General features: G+C 44.2%; 1 pseudogene; it reads left to right on the top strand.

The window, feature by feature from the left end:
- Positions 1-18787: 18787 nt before the first annotated feature.
- LOC138088022 (5S ribosomal RNA) lies at positions 18788-18906 on the top strand (annotated as a pseudogene).
- The last annotated feature ends 1176 nt before the right edge of the window (positions 18907-20082 follow it).

The following is a 20082-nucleotide window of genomic DNA, read 5'->3' as shown; positions in this document are numbered from 1 at the left end:
TATTAGAAAGACTTCATACACTGTAAATCCTTGCGTCATAATATTGTACAACACAGCCTTCTTTCCTGGAGATTTCCATAAAACAGGTCCACCACCCACCACACCCCCATTACTACCTTGGTGTTCAAAACACAAGGTCCTGAGTACACATCAGATAGCAGCGTTCCAACTCAAATCCCCTTTAGTAACAAAATTTTATCAAAACCATCAAGTTTTTACCACCAGCCAAAGCCAAAATCATCTTTACTCCATGGTATAATTGTTCCTCCAGCATAGGGATTTTCTTCCACTCTAAAGTTAGTGAGGTTCTAAACATACATTACTAGAAAAAACAGTTAGCTCAAAACCACAGCTCATATATGAATGGAAGGATTGGATAAGACTTGGAAGAAGCTTCCCAGCAGAATTACATTCACTTTTGCAACCTGGGAAACCTAAGAGGGAGGAAATTATCACTGGGGACTTCTCTGGTGGTGCAGTGGGTAAGAATCTGCCTGCCAAAGGAGGGAACACGGGTTCAGTCCCTCATCTGGGAAGATTTCACATGACATGGAGCAACCATGCCTATGTGCCACAAATACTGAGCCTCAATTCTAGAGTCCAAGATCTGCAACTACTGAAGCCCACATGCGTAAAGCCTCTGCTCTGCAACCAGAAAGCCACCACAATGAGAAGTCTGAGCATCGTAATGAAGAGCAGCCCCCACTCACCACCACTAGAGAAAGACCACACAAAGCAACGAAGAACCAGCACAGCCATAAATAAGTAAATAAATAAACTAGTTAAAATTTAAAAAGAAATCTTGCCCCATCTTACAGGAAATAAGTGAGACACTTAAAAAGGGAGGCCAATGGAAAGACTTCTCAGCCTGCACTCCTGCAGGGCTGCTACTGTGTGTAAAGAAACAATTTAAGTGTCACAGGTGCACTAGATCCCAGAGAACTACCATCAAGGACCATTCTGCCTGAAGTACAAAAAGAGACCGAAAGGAGTAAGGTTAAACATTTTAATGCATAATTTTAAAACACAACAAAAGCTTAATGTTCTCAAGAAATTACTCTATTCCCTGTGAAAATTAAAAAAGGACAATTTTTGACCCATTGCAGCTCTGGCATAACAGATAATAAAGCTACCAATAGGTTCAGGGTATGCCGGACACTGACTCAATCACAGAATAATGGCAGTCATTTCCCATGCAATCAATGCCTAGAGAGACATCCTTGAAGGGAAGACACAAAAGCTTCCCTCTCTCTCACCCACAGTGGAGCAGGTGTCTAAGAACAACACTCCCTGGCATCCTCTGCTAGCATCCAATAACTGTTATCTCTTGTTCTTATCTTTCTGATGTTACAGTACCCTGCATTACTACCATTTCAAATTGACCAGAGGTTTTATTTTCCGTGTATTTATATATTTAACATTCAAAAAATCTCAGAAAGTTTTCAGTCACTGATATTATATCCAATAACTTTATATTGGATATGAATTATATCCCACAAATCAGTTGGGAGTGAATGAAGATGGCAGAGGAACAAGACATGGAGCTCACCATCTCCCCAGAGATACATCAAAAATGCATCTACATGTGGAATGATTCTCACAGAACATCTACTAAATGCTGGCAATGGACCTCAGACCTCCAAAAGGGCAAGAAAATCTCCATGCAACTGGGTAAGGCAAAAGAAAAGAAGAGAGAAAGGAATCAGGACAGGACCTGCGGCCCTGGGAGGGAGTTGTGAAAGAGGAAAGGTCTCCTCGCTGGCAGGGAGATCAGCTGGGACAGAGGAGGAGCTTCAGAGCCTTGGAAGACAGCATGGTGGCAGGTATGCAGAGGGCAAGAAGAGAGAGTCCTGCACGGTCAGGCGGTGCCAACTGGCATACCCTAGCCTCAAACGCTCGTACTAAGGGGGCTTTGTACTGAGGCTCAAGCCTAAGGTCAGGCTTGGGGAGAGGACTACGGTTGGCTGCACGAAGACAGCAAGCCAGCCCAAGGGCATGAGGGTGTGATGCACTACAACCAAGGGAGTTCAAGAAGAAGTTTTGGACCACCCAAGAGGCAAGAAGCCACAGCTGTGAAAAGAGGGTCGAGCCCACCATAGGAGCCTCTATCTCTGCACATGCTCTCAGGCATTGGAACGCCACCTACATGAGCTACAGAGACAGACTTGAGCCATCACTGTCATGTAGGGTTCCAGAGGCATGGACCACTACCACCACAGACGGTCCTGAGAGCAGATACAGGTTGCGACTCCCCATTCCTGGCAGCATGAGCAGCCCACCAACAACAAAGTTCCCATGATGCAGCACTGACCACTGTCCTCATCCCCCTAGGGCAGCCAGCCGCCTGTACCCAGGAAACGCCGATTGGGAGCCAGCTGTTGCCCCAACCTTCCCAGGGGCGTGCACATGGGCTGTGCACTGCGCACCCCTTATCAAGGGGATAACAGCCAGCACATGCTGAAAAAAGAGACAGCAAGCATCCATACCAAAAACAGCCCTCACTCCTTCAAAAAATTAAACCCACACAAGCTACGAAGGGGTGCTCCCACATATACATAGTCCTTCAAGACTACAGTATATTGGTTTCTCCTAACCTCACAGAGTAAGAGAAATATAAAAATGAAGAAGCAGAGGAACCACTCTTTGTTAAAAGATTGAGAGAATTCCCCTGAAAGATCAATGAAACAGATTTCTTCAGTCTAATATTGGAAGTAATGAAATACTGAAAGAATTAAGAAAGGCTATCAACAGAAATGCAGATAACTGTAAAAAGGAACTAGAAACTATAAGGAGGAGCCAAAAAAATTAGAAAACTCATTTGCTGAGATGAAAACTGAGCTCATGACAATGAATAGCAGGATGACAAATACAGAAGAAAGACTAAGTGACCTGGAAGATAGAATAATGGAAATTACCCAATCAAAATAGCAGACAGTTACCCAATCAAAATAGCAGACAGAAAGCCAAATGAAAACAAAAAGAAATATAAGAAACCTACGGGATGATATGGGCTTCCCTCTGCCACTGCAGAGGGTCCTGACAGCAGATACGGGTTGCTGCCCCCACATTCCTGGAAGCACGAGCAGCCCACCAACAAGGGTCCGGTGACACAGCCCCGATCACTGTCTTCATCCCCCTGGTGCAGCCAGCAACCTGCACCAAGGGACTGCCAACTGGGAGCCAACTGCTGCTCCCACCTTCCCTGGTGGCTCAGACAGTAAAGAATACATCTGCAATGCAGAAAACCTGGGTTTGATCCCTGGATTGGAAGATCCCCTGGAGAAGGGCATGGCAACACACTCCAGTATTCTTGCCTGGAGAATCCCCATGGACAGAGGAGCCTGGTGGGCTACAGTCCATGGGGTCACAACAAGCTGGGCATGACTGAGTGACAAAGTACAGCACAGCACATAGGATAATATAAAAAAGGCCAATCTACACATAACAGGCATTCCAAAAGGAGAAGAAAGAGAAAAGGGGATTGAAAACATATTTGAAGAAATTATGGCTGAAAGCTTCCCAACCCTAAAGAAGGAAACAGATATTCAGAATAGGAAGCACAGAGGGTCCCAAACAGACATCAAGACACGTGTATACCTGTGGCAGATTCATGTTGATGTATGACAAAACCAATACAATATTGTAAAGTAATTAACCTCCAATTAAAATAAATAAATTTATATTAAAAAAGACATAATAAAAATGGCAAAAGTTAAAGAGAGGATTCCAAACCCAGCAAGAGAAAAGCAAACAGCCAATTACAAGGGAACCTCCATAAGGCTATCAGCTGATTTCTCTATGGAAACACTGATAAAGTTTTCTGGAGTAAAGGGCGTAGCAAAATATATTCAAAGCCTTGAAAGAGAAAATCTGCAACCCAGAGTATTCTAGCCAGGAAGATTATCATTTAGAACAGAAAGAGTAATAGTAATTTCTCAGACAAACAAAAACTAAAGAATACTAAGCCTATTCTAAAAGAAATATTGAAAGGTCATCACTACATAAAAAAGAAGCAAGATAATATTTGAAGGAGGAAGGAACAATTGGGAAGGAAATCATTTAAATCAGCCAGTATACAGATCAAAAGGGTTTCCCAGCTGGTGCTAATGGTGAAAAACCTCCGTGCCAGTGCAAAAGATATGAGAGACCTGGGTTCAAACCCTGGGTTGGAAAGTTCCCTTGGAGGGAATGGCAACCCACTCCAGAATTCATGCCTGGAGAATCCCATGGACGGAGGAGACTTGCAGGCTGCAGTCTGTAGGGTCACATAGTTGAACATGATTGAAGCAACTTAGCATACATACACACACACACACACACACACACACACACACAAAGATCAAAAAGAAAAAAGAAAAAAAAACAATTTGTGAAAGCAATGATAACACAAGGAACAGCAAAAGGATAACCATGAAGATGTAAAAAAGGGACATCAAAATCACAAAATATGAGTAAAGAGAATAAGAATATGCATATTCTTTTTCTTTTTTAGAACATATTTGAGCCTGTATGACTATCAGTCTAAAGCAAGCAGATATAGGAAGAGGTTAACATATGTGAAGAACAGAGCAACCATAAATCAAAAACATACAATAGATTCACAAAAACCAAAAAGGGAACACAAGTTAAAATAAAAGGAAATCATCAAACCACAAAAAGAAAAAAAAAAATAGAAAGGAAGGAAGAAGAAACAATCAACTGGAAAACAAGATCTGAAATGGCAACAAATACATATGTGTCACTAATTACCTTAAATGCTAATTGACTGAATGCTCCAATCAAAAGACACAGAGTGGCAGACAGGATTTAAAAAAAAAAAAAAAGAAAAACAGAGTCTACAATAAGCAGCCTACAAGAGGACCAACTTAGGGCACAGGACACACAGACTGAAAATAAGGGGATGGAAAAAGATATTTCAGGCAAATGGAAATGATAAGAAAGTGGGAATTTCAATACTCATATCAGAAAAAATGGACTTTAAAGACTATAAAGAAAGATAAAGGACACCACATAAGGATAAAAGGATCAGTACGTGAAGAGGATAATATAGTCATCATCTTATATGCACCTAATATGGGAGCACCCAGATACATAAAACAAATACTAACAAACAGAAACGGAGAAATCAGTGGGACTACATTAATATTAACCCACAACTCATACCAATGGACACATCTTCCACAAAGAGAATCAACAGGGCAACAGAGATTCTAAAAGTATACATGGAATATTTTCTAGGACTGACCACATACTAGGGCACAAAACTAATCTCAACAAATTTGAGCATTTATTTATTTATTTCATGCATCTTCTCTGACCACAATAGCATGAAACTAGAAATCAACCACAGGAAAAGAAATAAGAAAAAAGTGACTACATGGAGACTAAACAACATGGTGTGAATAGAAGAGAAATGCAAAGGAGAAAAGGAAAGACACACCCATTTGAATGCGCAGTTTCAAAGAATAGCAAGGAGAGATAAGAAAGCCTTCCTCAGTGATCAGTGCAAAGAAATAGAGGAAAACAATAGAATGGCAAAGACTAGAGATCTAGTCAAGAAAATTAGAGATACTAAAGGAATATTTCAGGCAAAGATGGGCACAATAAAGGACAGAAATGGTATGGACCTAACAGAAGCAGAAGATATTAAGAAGAGGTGGCAAGGATACACAGAAGAACTATACAAAAACAATCTTCACTATCCAGATAATCATAAGAGTGCAATCACACACCGAGAACCAGACATCCTGGAAGGTGAAGTCAAGTGGGCCTTAGGAAGCATCATCATGAACAAAGCCAGTGGAGGTGATGGAATTCAAGTTGAGTTATTTCAGATCCTAAAAGATGATGCTGTAAAAGTGCTGCACTCAATGTCAGCAAATTTGGAAAACTCAGCAGTGGCCACAGGGCTGGAAAAGGTCAGCTTTCATTCCAATCCCAAAGAAAGGCAATGCCAAAGGATGTTGAAACTACTACACATTTGCACTCATCTCACATGCTAGCAAACTAAAGCTCAAAATTCTCCAAGTCAGGTTTCAACAGTAGGTGAACCATGAACTTCCAGGTGTTCAAACTGGATTTAGAAAAGGCAAAAGAACTGGAGATCAAACTGCCAACATCTTTTGGATCATCGAAAAAGCAAAAGACTTCCACAAAAACATCAACTTCTGCTTTATTGACTACGCCAAAGCCTTTGACTATGTGGACCACAAAAACTTTGGGAAACTTTTAAAGAGATGGGAATACCTGACCACCTGACCTGGCTCTTGATAAATCTGTATGCAGGTCAGGAGGCAACAGTTAGAACTGGACATGGAACAATAGACTGGTTCCAAAGAGGGAACAGAGTACATCAAGGCTGTATATTGTCACCCTGCTTATTTAACTTATATGCAGAGTACATGATAAGAAACGCTGGGCTGGGTGAAGCACAAGCTGGGATCAAGACTTCTGGGAGAAATATCAATAATTTCAGATATGCAGATGACACTACTCTGATGGCAGAAAGCAAAGAACTAAAGAGCCTCTTGATGAAAGTGAAAGAGGAGAGTGAAAAAGTTGGCTTAAAACTCAACATTGGGAAAATTAAGATCCTGGCTTCTGGTCCCATCACTTCATAGTGGGGAAAAAGTGGACAGTAACAGACTCTTTTTCTGGGCTCCAAAATCACTGCTGCCATAAAATTAAAAGATGCTTGCTCCTTGGAAGAAAAGTTATGACCAGTCTAGACAGCATATTAAAAAACAGAGACATTACTTTGCCAACAAAGATTCGCCTAGTCAAAGCTATGGTTTTTTCCACTAGTCATATATGGATGTGACAGTTGGACTATAAAGAAAGCTAATAATCACTGAAGAGTTGATGCTTTTGAACTTGGTGCTGGAGAAGACTCTTCAGAGTCCCTTGGACTGCAAGGAGATCCAACCAGTCCATCCTAAAGGAAATCAGTCCTGAATATTCATTGGACGGACTGATGCTGAAGCTGAAACACCAATACTTTGGCCACCTGAGAAAAACATCCATTTCTCCTTTATTGACTATGCCAAAGGCTTTGGCTGTGTGGATCACAATAAACTGTGGAAAATTCTGAAAGAGATGGGAATACCAGACCACCTAACCTGCCTCGTGAGAAATCTGTATGCAGGTCAGGAAGCAACAGTTAGAACTGGACATGGAACAACAGACTGGTTCCAAATAGGAAAAGGAGTATGTCAAGACTGGATATTGTCACTCTGCTTATTTAATTTCTATGCAGAGTACATCATGAGAAATGCTGGACTGGAAGAAACACAAGCTGGAATCAAGATTGCTGGGAGAAATATCAATAACCTCAGATATGCAGATGATACCACCCTTATGGCAGAAAGTGAAGAGGAACTAATAAGCCTCTTGATGAAAGTGAAAGAGGAGAGTGAAAAAGTTGGCTTAAAGCTCAGCATTCAGAAAACGAAGATCATGGCATCTGGTCCCATCACTTCATGGGAAATAGATGGGGAAACAGTGTCAAACTTTATTTTTGGGGGCTCCAAAATCACTGCAGATGGTGACTGCAGCCATGAAATTGAAAGACGCTTACTCCTTGGAAGAAAAGTTATGACCAACCTAGATAGTATATTCAAAAGCAGAGATACTACTTTGCCGACTAAAGTCCATCTAGTCAAGGCTATAGTTTTTCCAGTGGTCATGTATGGATGTGAGAGTTGGACTGTGAAGAAGGCTGAGTGCCAAAGAATTGATGCTTTTGAACTGTGGTGTTAGAGAAGACTCTTGAGAGTCCCTTGGACTGCAAGGAGATCCAACCAGTCCATTCTGAAGGAGATCAGCCCTGGGATTTCCTTGGAAGGAATGATGCTAAAGCTGAAACTCCAGTACTTTGGCCACCTCATGCGAAGAGCTGACTCATTGGAAAAGACTCTGATGCTGGGAGGGATTGGGGGCATGAGGAGAAGGGGAAGGCCGAGGATGGGATGGCTGGATGGCATCACGGACTCGATAGACATGAGTCTGAGTGAACTCTGGGAGACGGTGGTGGACAGGGAGGCCTGGTGTGCTGCGATTCATGGGGTTGCAAAGTGTCGGACATGACTGAGTGACTGAACTGAACTGAACTGAACTGATGCAAAGAACTGACTCACTAAAAAAGTGATGCTTTTCCCTGATGCTGGGAAAGATTGAAGGCAGGAGGATATGGGGACGACAGAGGATGAGATGGTTGGATGGCATTATCAACTCAATGGACATGAGATGAAGTAAACTCTGGGAGTTGGTGATGGACAGGGAGGCCTGGCATGCTGCAGTCCATGGGGTCACAAAGAGTGGACATGACTGAGTGACTGAACTGAATTGAACTGAAACAACATGCTACTAAAAAAAAACAATGGGTCAACAAGAAAATCAAGAAGGAAATTACAAAGCAACAAGGTAGTACTTGTTCTACTAGGTTCTTCCTAACACCCCTTAATGCTAAATTTCAGTAACATTAGATTAATACTGAAAATGCAAAAGCAAGAATGAACAAAATATTACAGTTTTCGTCTTTTTCCACTACCCATAAAATTTATATTTGGAAGCTTAGAGCTATTGCATTATCGTTGATAGCAACAATAGTTGCTTGTGGGTTGATTTTAACTATCAACCCACAAAAATAGGAACAGATGTTCTCTCTACACAAATTCTATAGAAGTATCATTCTGTCTTCACTACTGACTCAACCATATTTATGTGTGCTCAGTCATGTGCAACTCTTTGGAACCCTCTGGACTGTAGCCCACCAGGCTCCTCTTTCCATGGGAATTTTTAAGGCAAGAATACTGGAGTGGGTTGCTATTTCCTATTTCCTCCTACAAGGGATCTTCCTGACTCAGGGATCGAATCTGTGTCTCCTGTATTGCAGGCAGATTCTTTACCCATTGAGCCATCAAGGAAGCCTAAGTATACATCAGTGAAAATGATTTAATTTCAACCACCCAAAAACGTTAGTAGTCTTCCAGGCTAAATTCAACTATTTATTTACCAATAGGAGGTCTCAGTTCAGTTCAGTCACTCAATCGCGTCTGACTCTTTGTGACTCCATGAATCACAGCACACTAGGCCTCCCTGTCCATCACCAACTCCTGGAATTCACTCAAACTCATGTCCATCGAGTCGATGATGCAATCCAGCCATCTTATCCTCTGTCGTCCCCTTCTCCTCCTGCCCCCAATCCCTCCCAGCATCAGAGTCTTTTCCAATGAGTCAACTCTTCGCATGGGGTGGCCAAAGTATTGGAGTTTCAGCTTCAGCATCAGTCCTTCCAATGAACACCCAGGCCTGGTCTCCTTTAGGATGGACTGGTTGGATCTCCTTGCAGTCCAAGGGACTCTCAAGAGTCTTCTCCAACTCCACAGTTCAGAAGCATCAATTCTTCAGTGCTCAGCTTTCCTCACAGTCCAACTCTAATATCCATACATGACTACTGGAAAAACCATAGCCTTGACTAGATGGACCTTTGTTGGCAAAGTAATATCTCTGCTTTTCAATATGCTACCTAGGTTGGTCATAACTTTCCTTTCAAGGAGTAAGCATCTTTTTTAATTTCCTGGCTGCAATCACCATCTCCAGTGATTTTGGAGCCCCAAAAAATAAAGTCTGACACTGTTTCTACCGTTTCTCCATCTATTTCCCATGAAGTGATGGTACTGGATGCCATGATACTAGTTTACTGAATAGGAGGCCTAGACACACACACACACAAAAATGGTCAACTGGTATTCATAAAGGCCTCAGTATGCTCAGTGCCCATCTTACTTACTGGCAGAGAGCGGATGTGGCATAGGTATTTAATCGATAGAAGAGGATGATAAATGGATGGAATCAGGCAAGCAGGCAAGGAGAAAGGAAAACCAGAAAGAAGTGGAAAGGAAGCCCCAAAGATTCCCTAAATCCAAGAAGTATATGTGATATGATACAGACAGAATACAGAGACATGGAGATGACTGCCAGTCAAACCAGCTGGGGCAGACACAAAAGAGGAAATGGGAACTCAAGGAGCTTTTTCAGATACTAAGTAAAGAGAGACAATAGTGTGTTACAAGAGCGTAAACACTACTAGACAAAGGCTCAAAGTAAAGAAAATGAAATGCACATTCATAGAACAGTAAGCTGATTAACGCGACTAAAATAGAGAGTTTCTGAAGGAAACCATGGGAGGTAAAGGCTGCAAAGCGAGGCGGGTAAATACTGTTTCTCCTCTACCCACTCCCCGCTTTAAACATCAGTACCTCCTGCTAATCACACAGTCATACCCCCATCATCTGCTTTCCTTCTCCAAACCCCCAAGAAAACCAAAATTTCTGATAAAGTGACAAAAAGGGTTACAATCACAGAAAATGAAAAAGAGAAGAAGAAGAAAAAAAAAACATCTGACATATAAACAATTTGAAAAAAAAAAAACTTGACTAGAAATATTAATTTTCAACTAGCAACTCATTATATCCTTACCAGTGTTTGTGTATGATTTCAGAGTGGTTTTGATTTCACTAATTTGGTTTGGACTACTTTGAACTACATAGCCATTAAGGCAATAAACTAGGACAGGAAAGTAAATAGCACCAACTGTCTGCCTTCTATGTGCCAGGCAGAGTTGTAGGAACTTGACAAACACTATTTCATTGAATTCTAATATTATTCATTTGGAATTATTCCTCCACTTTCATACATATCAGAAAAAGTTACTTAAGAGGGACCTAACTGTACATCGAGCTATGATGCAGATTTACCTAGAGTAACAATAATTAGTAACTACTGTTGCCATCACCCAAGGTGTGTGTTCAGCACCTTTTTAATAGGACCAGAAGGAAATATGGCTGTAGATGCACCTGCTCAAGGTCAAATACACATGTCTTGTATCCAAATGCCTAAATGCATGAAAAGCCAGGCCAGTCATTAAAACCCATCACTGAAGCTACTGGTGTGCTTAACTTCAAACCACGATCTTAAAGGAACAATGAGAAAGTGTGTTTTAAGCCAAACTAACTCCAGTACTTTGGCCACCTCATGCGAAGAGTTGGCTCATTGGAAAAGACTCTGATGCTGGGAGGGATTGGGGGCAGGAGGAGAAGGGGATGACTGAGGATGAGATGGCTGAATGGCATCTCGGACTTGATGGATGTGAGTCTGAGTGAACTCCGGGAGATGGTGATGGACAGGGAGGCCTGGCATGCTGCGATTCATGGGGTCGCAAAGAGTCGGACACGACTGAGTGATTGAACTGAACTGAATTGAAAATGACTTGAGAATAGTATTCCCAGTCCCAGCTTACACTGCTGAATCATATTCAGAGACATGAGACCCGCAATAATGCAAGATACAGGGGAAAGGACAGCATTCTTGTAAAACCATTCCCTGGTGTAGTAACACTGATGCATTATACAAAGAAGGGGTGATTCTTGACCATCACAAATTTATTGGACAATGACTAGACATCTACACTCTATCAGATACTACTGCTGGGTATAAGACTGCTCCTGGCCCTAAATATTCAGTCTAATAACCTAACAAGCTGTATGAGAAAGTCTGTAATCCTAGAGTGGGTCCTCCTACTTTGATATAAAAATCAAGATAGCCTTTAGAAAAGCTACAGTGAGAAAAGCTACACAATCTAAATTGTAAAGCCCAGGCCCTTAATTGACTAGCTAGTGCTCCAAAAGCTCACTGACATACTTCATTTTATTTTATTCATGTTAATAACAGATTTTATTTTCTAAGTACTGATCCTGGATGGGTCCCTGACCAGCTTAATGCCCTGAAGCAAGTTACTTCACATGCCTGACCCTGGTTTGCTCATTGGGAAAACACTGTCACAAGGATTAGAGATAATTATGCAATGCACCAACACAGAGCCCTGCATTTAGAAGTGCAACAAATATAGCAAACATCATAATCAAAGGATTTATAAACCAACAATAAACTGACCAGAAACATCAAATTAGAAGCAATGGGGGGTGGGGGACAGCGACCAAAGATAGCTCTATGTATGAATCAATAGCTGACAGGAAGTAAAAAGTTAAGAAAATGACGTAGATACAAAATTTCAGAAAGAGCCAACTAGAGTCACCAGACAATTACACTCAATAGCAGCTGAGGGCAACACCAATGATTTCACAGGATGAAACCATGATGCCTTAAAGATGACAAAAGCCATTTAAAACACATGAACTATTAAGTCCACATGTTTAAGAAAAAAAAAAGCTAAGCACATAATTAAATGACTGGAAAGATTTCTATCAAAAGTGATTTAGCATCACCAACTTAACATTTCATATGCCTAAACTTTAACTGTAAAACTCTATTCATAAGCTTGTGCTTAAGTATAGCACATACAAAGGAATCTCTTAAATTTCATAGCAATTTTTCTACTAAACACTGAAAAAGATGTTTTTTCAAATTAACTATGAAATTTCAGTTCAATGGCTTAAGACATCATCAGCTCCTGAATAGCTAAAACAAGATAAAGTCTTGGTCCCTTTATTGCTAAATTCTGTTATATCAGCAACAAAACACAAACATGTACCATGCAGATCTCTCTTCACTTGAATTTTCTCCCCACATTTGGAAGGCAGTAAGAAGAAAAACATTTGTTCCTTTCTGCAGAGCTGACAATCCTCATTCTATGTTTTAAAAATAAAAGGTGTTCACTGAGCCTTATAGATCTAATTATCACCTGCTTCAAAGGAAGCTGGCAATTAACTGATCCAAAGACTTGCAAATTAAAGCCAGAAAACAATTTCCCTGAGGACAATGCTAGTCCTCGCCAGGGCTCTAGTAATTTCCAAGACACCCATAAGATACTAGAGGATGGTAAAGAATCAAAAAAAAGGCAGATGACAAGAAAACAGACAACAGCTGAGGAACAGAGGCCTGTGTCACTCTGGATTCCCTGGATTCACAGGGAAGCTTCCAGGAGAGCTGTCTGGAGAAAGCCTGCTTCTTTTGTTTTGCCCAAGTCTCGAAATCTCCCAATGACCACCAGGGAGCCGGTATCCGATGCAAAAGCAAGAGAGTTTTTATTACCAAGCTCGAGCTGGGGCTCCCACCGTTACTGACACAGCGGCTAAGGAGAGGAGCCCCACATTTTGGGTTACACTGCTTATATAGGGAATATTCAGGTGAAAGGGTAACACGCGGGGTGTTCAGGCTGAAGGACTACTGATTGGTTACCCTCTTCTATAGGGTTGTGTGTGGATTTCTGATTTGTTTTTTTACTTCCACGGTAGATCATTACTTCCAAGGTAAATCACAAATTCTTGAAATTAAAGTCAGGAGGTTTAACGTAAGGTCTGATTGGCTCATGCACAGTGGGGCAAGTTTAGGCAATATCCAAAGTCTAAGTCTGTTTGCCCAGTACCTTTGCAAAATGGAGTTCTTTTACAAGATGGAGTAGCTCAGGCTCTTCACATTGACCAGCAATCACTCTGCGTCTAGCCCAGGAAGGCCAGATGCTCAACAATGAAAGGAGTTCGCCATATTAACAACAGAAACTGGAAAATATTGTAAGTGAAGGCCTTAAACCCCATAATATTTTTTTAAGTTTTTTCTCTATATGATGCCTTACAGTGCTGAACATCCAAAAATGACTAATAAGCAAGAACATTCAGACTAGAATCAGTAGACTCAGCTATTTATGGCTCAGCCTCTGAAAGAATTAGTGTGACCTTGAAAAAGTTTCATCTCTTTGTTTACCTCCATGTGACTACCAGCTACAAGATTAGGTTAAACCTACCAATTCTTTTTTTTAAGAAAGTGAATGGGTCAGATAAATATACGAGAAACTCCTATACAAATAACCAATGGCTACTGACCAACTATATCCAAGCATCAAATATAAAGCACTGCCCCGTATGTATCACCTTCTGTGGAATCTAATATATGACACAGATGAACTTACCTATGAAACCGGAACAGACTCACAGAGAACAGATTTGAGATTGCCAAGCACGAAGGGGTTGAGATGGAGTGAGAGGTTGGGGTTGGCAGATGTAAGCTATTACATACAGAATGGATAAATAAGAAGGTTTACTACATAGCACAGAAAACCATATTCAATATCCTGGTATAAATTATATGGAAAGGAATATTAAAAAATATGTATATAGTGACTGAACAACAGAACATATATATATGTATAACTGACTCACTTTGCTGTATGGCAGAAATTAATACAACATTAAAAACCAACTATACTTCAATTAAAAAATAAAATAAAGATGATGCCCATATTAAAGCAACTAACCACACAGTAAAAAATTGTGCTTGGCGGTCAATAAAACCCACTTACCTCCTGAACAGGAATCCTGCTAAGAGTCCCAAATTCCAAATTTGGAAATACTTAGAAAACTTAAATAAAATGCTAGCTCCAAACATATCCCTTTTATTTTCCATAAGGAAAACAAAACTTTAACCGGGGGTTGAAGGGTCCTCTGATCTTCAGGACTCAAATCAATCCTCCTGTGAATTTCTCTTTCTTCATCCCTTGCCAAGGTGGTAAGTCACTGCACACTTGATGCACACAAAGTATTATATCTCTGTGTGTTCTTGTGCTCTCAGTCAGTGAGCCATGGAAAGGCAGAAGCAGGATTTAATGATCTTTGTGTATCACTCAACACTTAACATATTGTCTGGCACAATATGGCTGCATGTGTATGTGTACATATATATATATATATATATATGTATATTTGTTAAATGGAGGAAATGTATTTCTCATTTAATATTCATTTGGAAATGAATATTTCCAAATTCTAAATCTGCTTGGAAGAACAATATTAATGAATGATAATCTTAATGATGGTGTTACTTTCATTTTAGAAAAACAATATATGAAATGAGTGTTACCTACAGAAGTAGGAAGTCAGAAACACCTGGAGTAACAGGCAAATTTGGCCTTGGAATGTGGAATGGAGCAGGGCAAAGACTTACAGAGTTTTGCCAAGAAAATGCACTGGTCATAGCAAACACCCTATTCCAACAACACAAGAGGAGACTCTACACATGGACATCACCAGATGGTCAACACTGAAATCAGACTGATTGTATTCTTTGCAGCAAAAGATGGAGAAGCTCTATACAGTCAACAAAAACAAGACCAGGAGCTGACTGTGGCTCAGATCATGAACTCCTTATTACCAAATTCAGACTTAAATTGAAGTAAGTAGGGAAAACCGCTAGACCATTCAGGTATGACCTAAATCAAATCCCTTATGATTATACAGTGGAAGTGAGAAATAGACTTAAGGGTCTAGATCTGATAGATAGAGTGTCTAATGAACTATGGAATGAGGTTCGTGACATTGTACAGGAGACAGGGATCAAGACCATACCCATGGAAAAGAAATGCAAAAAAAGCAAAATGGCTGTCTGAGGAGGCTTTACAAATAGCTGTGAAAAGAAAAGAGGCAGAAAGCAAAGGAGAAAAGGAAAGATATAAGCATCTGAAGGCAGGGTTCCAGAGAATAGCAAGAAGAGATAAGAAAGCCTTCAGCGATCAATGCAAAGAAATAGAGGAAAAGAACAGAATGGGAAAGACTAGAGATCTCTTCAAGAAAATTAGAGATACAAGGGAACATTTCATGCAAAGATGGGCTCGATAAAGAACAGAAATGGTCTGGACCTAACAGAAGCATGTTAAGAAGAGGTGGCAAGAATACACAGAAGAACTGTACAAAAAAGATCTTCACGACCCAGATAATCATGATGGTGTGATCACTAATCTAGAGCCAGACATCCTGGAATGTGAAGTCAAGTGGGCCTTAGAAAGCATCACTACGAACAAAGCTAGTGGAGTGATGGAATTCCAGTTGAGCTCTTTCAAATCCTGAAAGATGATGCTGTGAAAGTGCTGCACTCAACATGCCAGCAAATTTGGAAAACTCAGCAGTGGCCACAGGACTGGAAAAGGTCAGTTTTCATTCCAATGCCAAAGAAAGGCAATGCCAAAGAATGCTCAAACTACCGTACAATTGCACTCATCTCACACACTAGTAAAGTAATGCTCAAAATTCTCCAAGCCAGGCTTCAGCAATACGTGAACTGTGAACTTCCTGATGCTCAAGCTGGTTTCAGAAAAGGCAGAGGAACCAGAGATCAAATTGCCAACATCCACTGGATCATCAAAAAAGCAAGAGAATTCCAGAAAAACATCTATTTCTGCTTTATTGACTATGCTAAAGCCTTTGACTGTGTGGATCACAATAAACTGTGGAAAATTCTGAAAGAGATTGGAATACCAGACCACTTGACCTGCCTCTTGAGAAATCTGTATGCAGGTCAGTAAGCAACAGTTAGAACTGGACATGGACCAACAGACTGCTTCCAAATAGAAAAAGGAGCATGTCAAGGCTGTATATTATCACCCTGCTTATTATTTTGGGGGGCTCCAAAATCACTGTAGATGGTGACTGCAGCCATGAAATTAAAAGACGCTTACTCCTTGGAAGAAAAGTTATGACCAACCTAGATAGTATATTCAAAAGCAGAGACATTACTTTGCCAACTAAGGTCCATCTAGTCAAGGCTATGGTTTTTCCTGTGGTCATGTATGGATGTGAGAGTTGGACTGTGAAGAAGGTTGAGCACCGAAGAATTGATGCTTTTGAACTGTGGTGTTGGAGAAGACTCTTGAGAGTCCCTTGGACTGCAAGGAGATCAGCCCTGGGATTTCTTTGGAAGGAATGATGCTAAAGCTGAAACTCCAGTACTTTGGCCACCTCATGCGAAGAGTTGACTCATTGGAAAAGACTCTGATGTTGGGAGGGATTGGGGGCAGGAGGAGAAGGGGGCAACAGAGGATGAGATGGCTGGATGGCATCACTGACTCGATGGACGTGAGTCTGAGAGAACTCTGGGAGTTAGTGATGGACAGGGAGGCCTGGCGTGCTGCGATTCATGGGGTCGCAGAGTCGGACACGACTGAGCGACTGAACTGAACTGACAGTAGGAGGAAATAATTTCTCACCAACATTCAATTCACAAAAATTAAAGAACTTTCCGATCCTCTTCCTTTACATTCAGCCTTTCCGGGGTTTGTATGCTTGTGTTTTGTTTTGTATACAATTTATCTAGTGGATATCAGACTATAAACATTCCTAACTTAACCTACAAAGTAATAGGATCAGAAAACTAAATAAGGCAGAGCAAGCATGTAGGACATAGAGGAGGCCACTGTCAAATAGAAGACTCAATAAATAAATAAGAGAGTCCATAGAAGACACTTAAACTGTGGCCTGCCCAGCCCCAAACCCAGGCCCACCACCAGCCCCACTCTCACACCCAGGCCTACGCACTCACACAAACAAACACACACAGACACACCCCTCCACTAAGACATGTCAAGAACCAGAAACCAAAGATAAGGGAGACTGAGAAAGAGGGAGAGAGAGACAGCAAGAGGACCACACATGCTTCCCAACCCCCAGCCGCCACACCCTCCCGCCTCCATTCTGGGTATCCATCTGGCCCCCAGTCGTCTGGACCACACTTTCGCCCACCAACACACACACACACTCTCACAGTCACTCTCTGGCCTGGGGGTGGGGGCTGGGTCTCGCCTTATGTAGCCAAGCCGAAGGGAACTTTTGAGACCTCGGCTGCGAGGAAGTCTTGGGGTCCCCACGGATGATTGCCGGCCCCAGGGCACCGCGTCCAGCCGGGGCTCGCGTGGCCCAAGGCTGACGCCCGGCCCAAGGCTGACGCCCCCTCCCTTGGGGAAGCTGCTGCTTGCGCACTGCCGCTCTCTGCGGTGTGTGACGGTCTGTGCCAGCGTGTTTGTCTCGGATCGGATGCCATTATCTCTCCCGTGTCTGTCTCCCATTTTCCGTCTTTCTGTCAGTCGCTCTGTGTTTCCCTCTCTCTGGCTCTGCCTCCCTGTGTGTGTGCGTGTGTGTGTGTGTGTGTGTGTGTGCGTGTGCGCGCGCTCGTGTCTGTCTGTCTGCCTGCCTGCATCTCCCTCTCGCCTTCTTCAAAGCTGTCTCTGAACCTTCCTCTCTTTCTGCCTCTGTCTCTGCTGACCCCTGGCCTTCCATCTCTTCCTCTGGCCCCGGCCTCTCACAGGTGCTATGGCTCTGGCTCTGGCTGACAAGCTAGCGCCGGCCGGCTGTCTCATTTGGTGTGGTGCTTGCCAGTGTCTGTGTATCTGTCCATGTGCCTGCCTGTCACTCGTCTGCTCTCTAAGGAAGGTCCTGTGCTTGGCGGGCGGCGTAGGGGCAAGGGGCTCCTAGATAGGGTGAAGGGGCGTGGCTGACGCGCTTGGGTCGACCGCGCTGGTGGCTCTTGGTGCGTTTGGGCACCGGGAAGGTGCCGGGCAGGATGGGCGCTCAGGGCCCCGGCTGGGCTGGCCTAGGCCCGCAGGAGGCTCAGAGGACCGCGGGCAGCTGGCCGCGGGCAGCGGCGCCCCGAAGCCAGACACCTCCGGAGACACGTAGCCCTGAGCAGCGAACTGGATAGGGAGGGGGTGCCGCTGAGCGGAGGCCCATGGCTGGAGAGCGCAAAGACCTCCGCGCCCCTCACCCCAATCCCCAGACCCCGCACTCACGCCAGGCGGCCACTCAGGGTCCCAGAAGCCCTCCAGGCCCCCAGACAGGATGAAGCCAGTGTTGGCCGGGGGTGGCGGTGCTCGGGGGTGGGGCTGCGGCTCAAGTACAGCGCGCAGCCGGTGGAGAGGTACCGCCCGCTGGCCTGACAGGTAGGCAGGCAGGTCAGAGCGAAAGGAAGGCTCAGTGCACGGCTCTTAACATGCCTGGCGGCAGTAACCACCATCTACGGCCATACCACCCTGAACGAGCTCGATCTCCTCTGATCTCGGAAGCTAAGCAGGGTAGGGCCTGGTTAGTACTTGGATGCGAGACTGCCTGGGAATACCGGGTGCTGTAGGCTTTTTGCCTCCCCTCTCCTTTAGCCCCCGGCCCCCTGGCCTGGCTGGCGCCGCAAGCCCCACCTGCCCCTGGCCCCTCACACCCCACAGCGCTCAGAGCCATCGCCTGCCTTCCAGCCGGCCGGCCAACCAGCTGGCCCTCGCAGGCAGTGGCGTCCCAATTCTTGGGTCCCCGCAGCCCCAACTCCTCCCCGGGTTGGTGGCCGGGGCCCCGACTCCCGCCGCAAACCTGGGTTACGTGCACGCGGCCTGCGAGACCCTCCGCATTCCTCCGGGAAACCAGATAACCGAGAGGTCTCGGTCTGGTCCGGGGCTTCCTTGGCAGCCTCAGGCAATCTCAGGAGCAGCCCCACCCCTAGCCCCACCCCTAACCCCAGCCCCATCCTCGCGCACGCGCTCTCGCTCTCTTTCTGTCGCGCGCGCGCGCGCGCGCGCGCACACACACACACACACACACACACACACACACACACGCACACACACACACAAGAGGGCCACACAGACTTCCAAACCCCCGGCTTCCACACCCTCCCGCCTCCATTCTGGGTATCCACCTGGCCCCAGTCGTCCCGACCACACTTTGGCCCACCAACACACTCACACACACACTCTCACACACTCACCCTCTCGCCTGGGGGCGGGGGCTGGGTCTCGCCTTAGGTAGCCAAGCCGAAGGGGACCTTTGAGACCTCGGCTGCGAAGCAGTCTTGGGGTGCCCACGGGTGATTGCCAGCCCCAGGGCACCGCGTCCAGCCGCGGCCCGCCCGGCCCAAAGCTGACGCCCTCTCCCTTGGGGAAGCCGCTGCTTCCGCACCGCCGCTCTCTGCGGTGTGTGACTGTCTGTGCCAGAGTGTCTGTCTCGGATCGGATGCCATCCTCTCTCCCGTGTCTGTCTCCCGCTTTCCGTCTCTCTGTCAGTTGCTCTGTGTCTCCCTCTCTCTGGCTCTGCCTCCCTGTGTGTGTGCGTGTGCGTGTGTGTGTGTGCGTGTGCGCGCGCTCGTGTCTGTCTGTCTGCCTGCCTGCATCTCCCTCTCGCCTTCTTCGAAGCTGTCTCTGAACCTTAGTCTCTTTCTGCCTCTGTCTCTCCTGACCCCTGGCCTTCCATCCCCTCCTCTGGCCCCGACCTCTCACAGGTGCTATGGCTCTGGCTCTGGCTGACAAACTAGCGCCGGCCAGCT

This window comes from Capricornis sumatraensis, chromosome 10 (assembly GCF_032405125.1).
Source record: "Capricornis sumatraensis isolate serow.1 chromosome 10, serow.2, whole genome shotgun sequence".
NCBI classification, from domain to species: Eukaryota; Metazoa; Chordata; class Mammalia; order Artiodactyla; family Bovidae; genus Capricornis; species Capricornis sumatraensis.
This window is presented reverse-complemented; position numbering and strand designations above follow the sequence as displayed.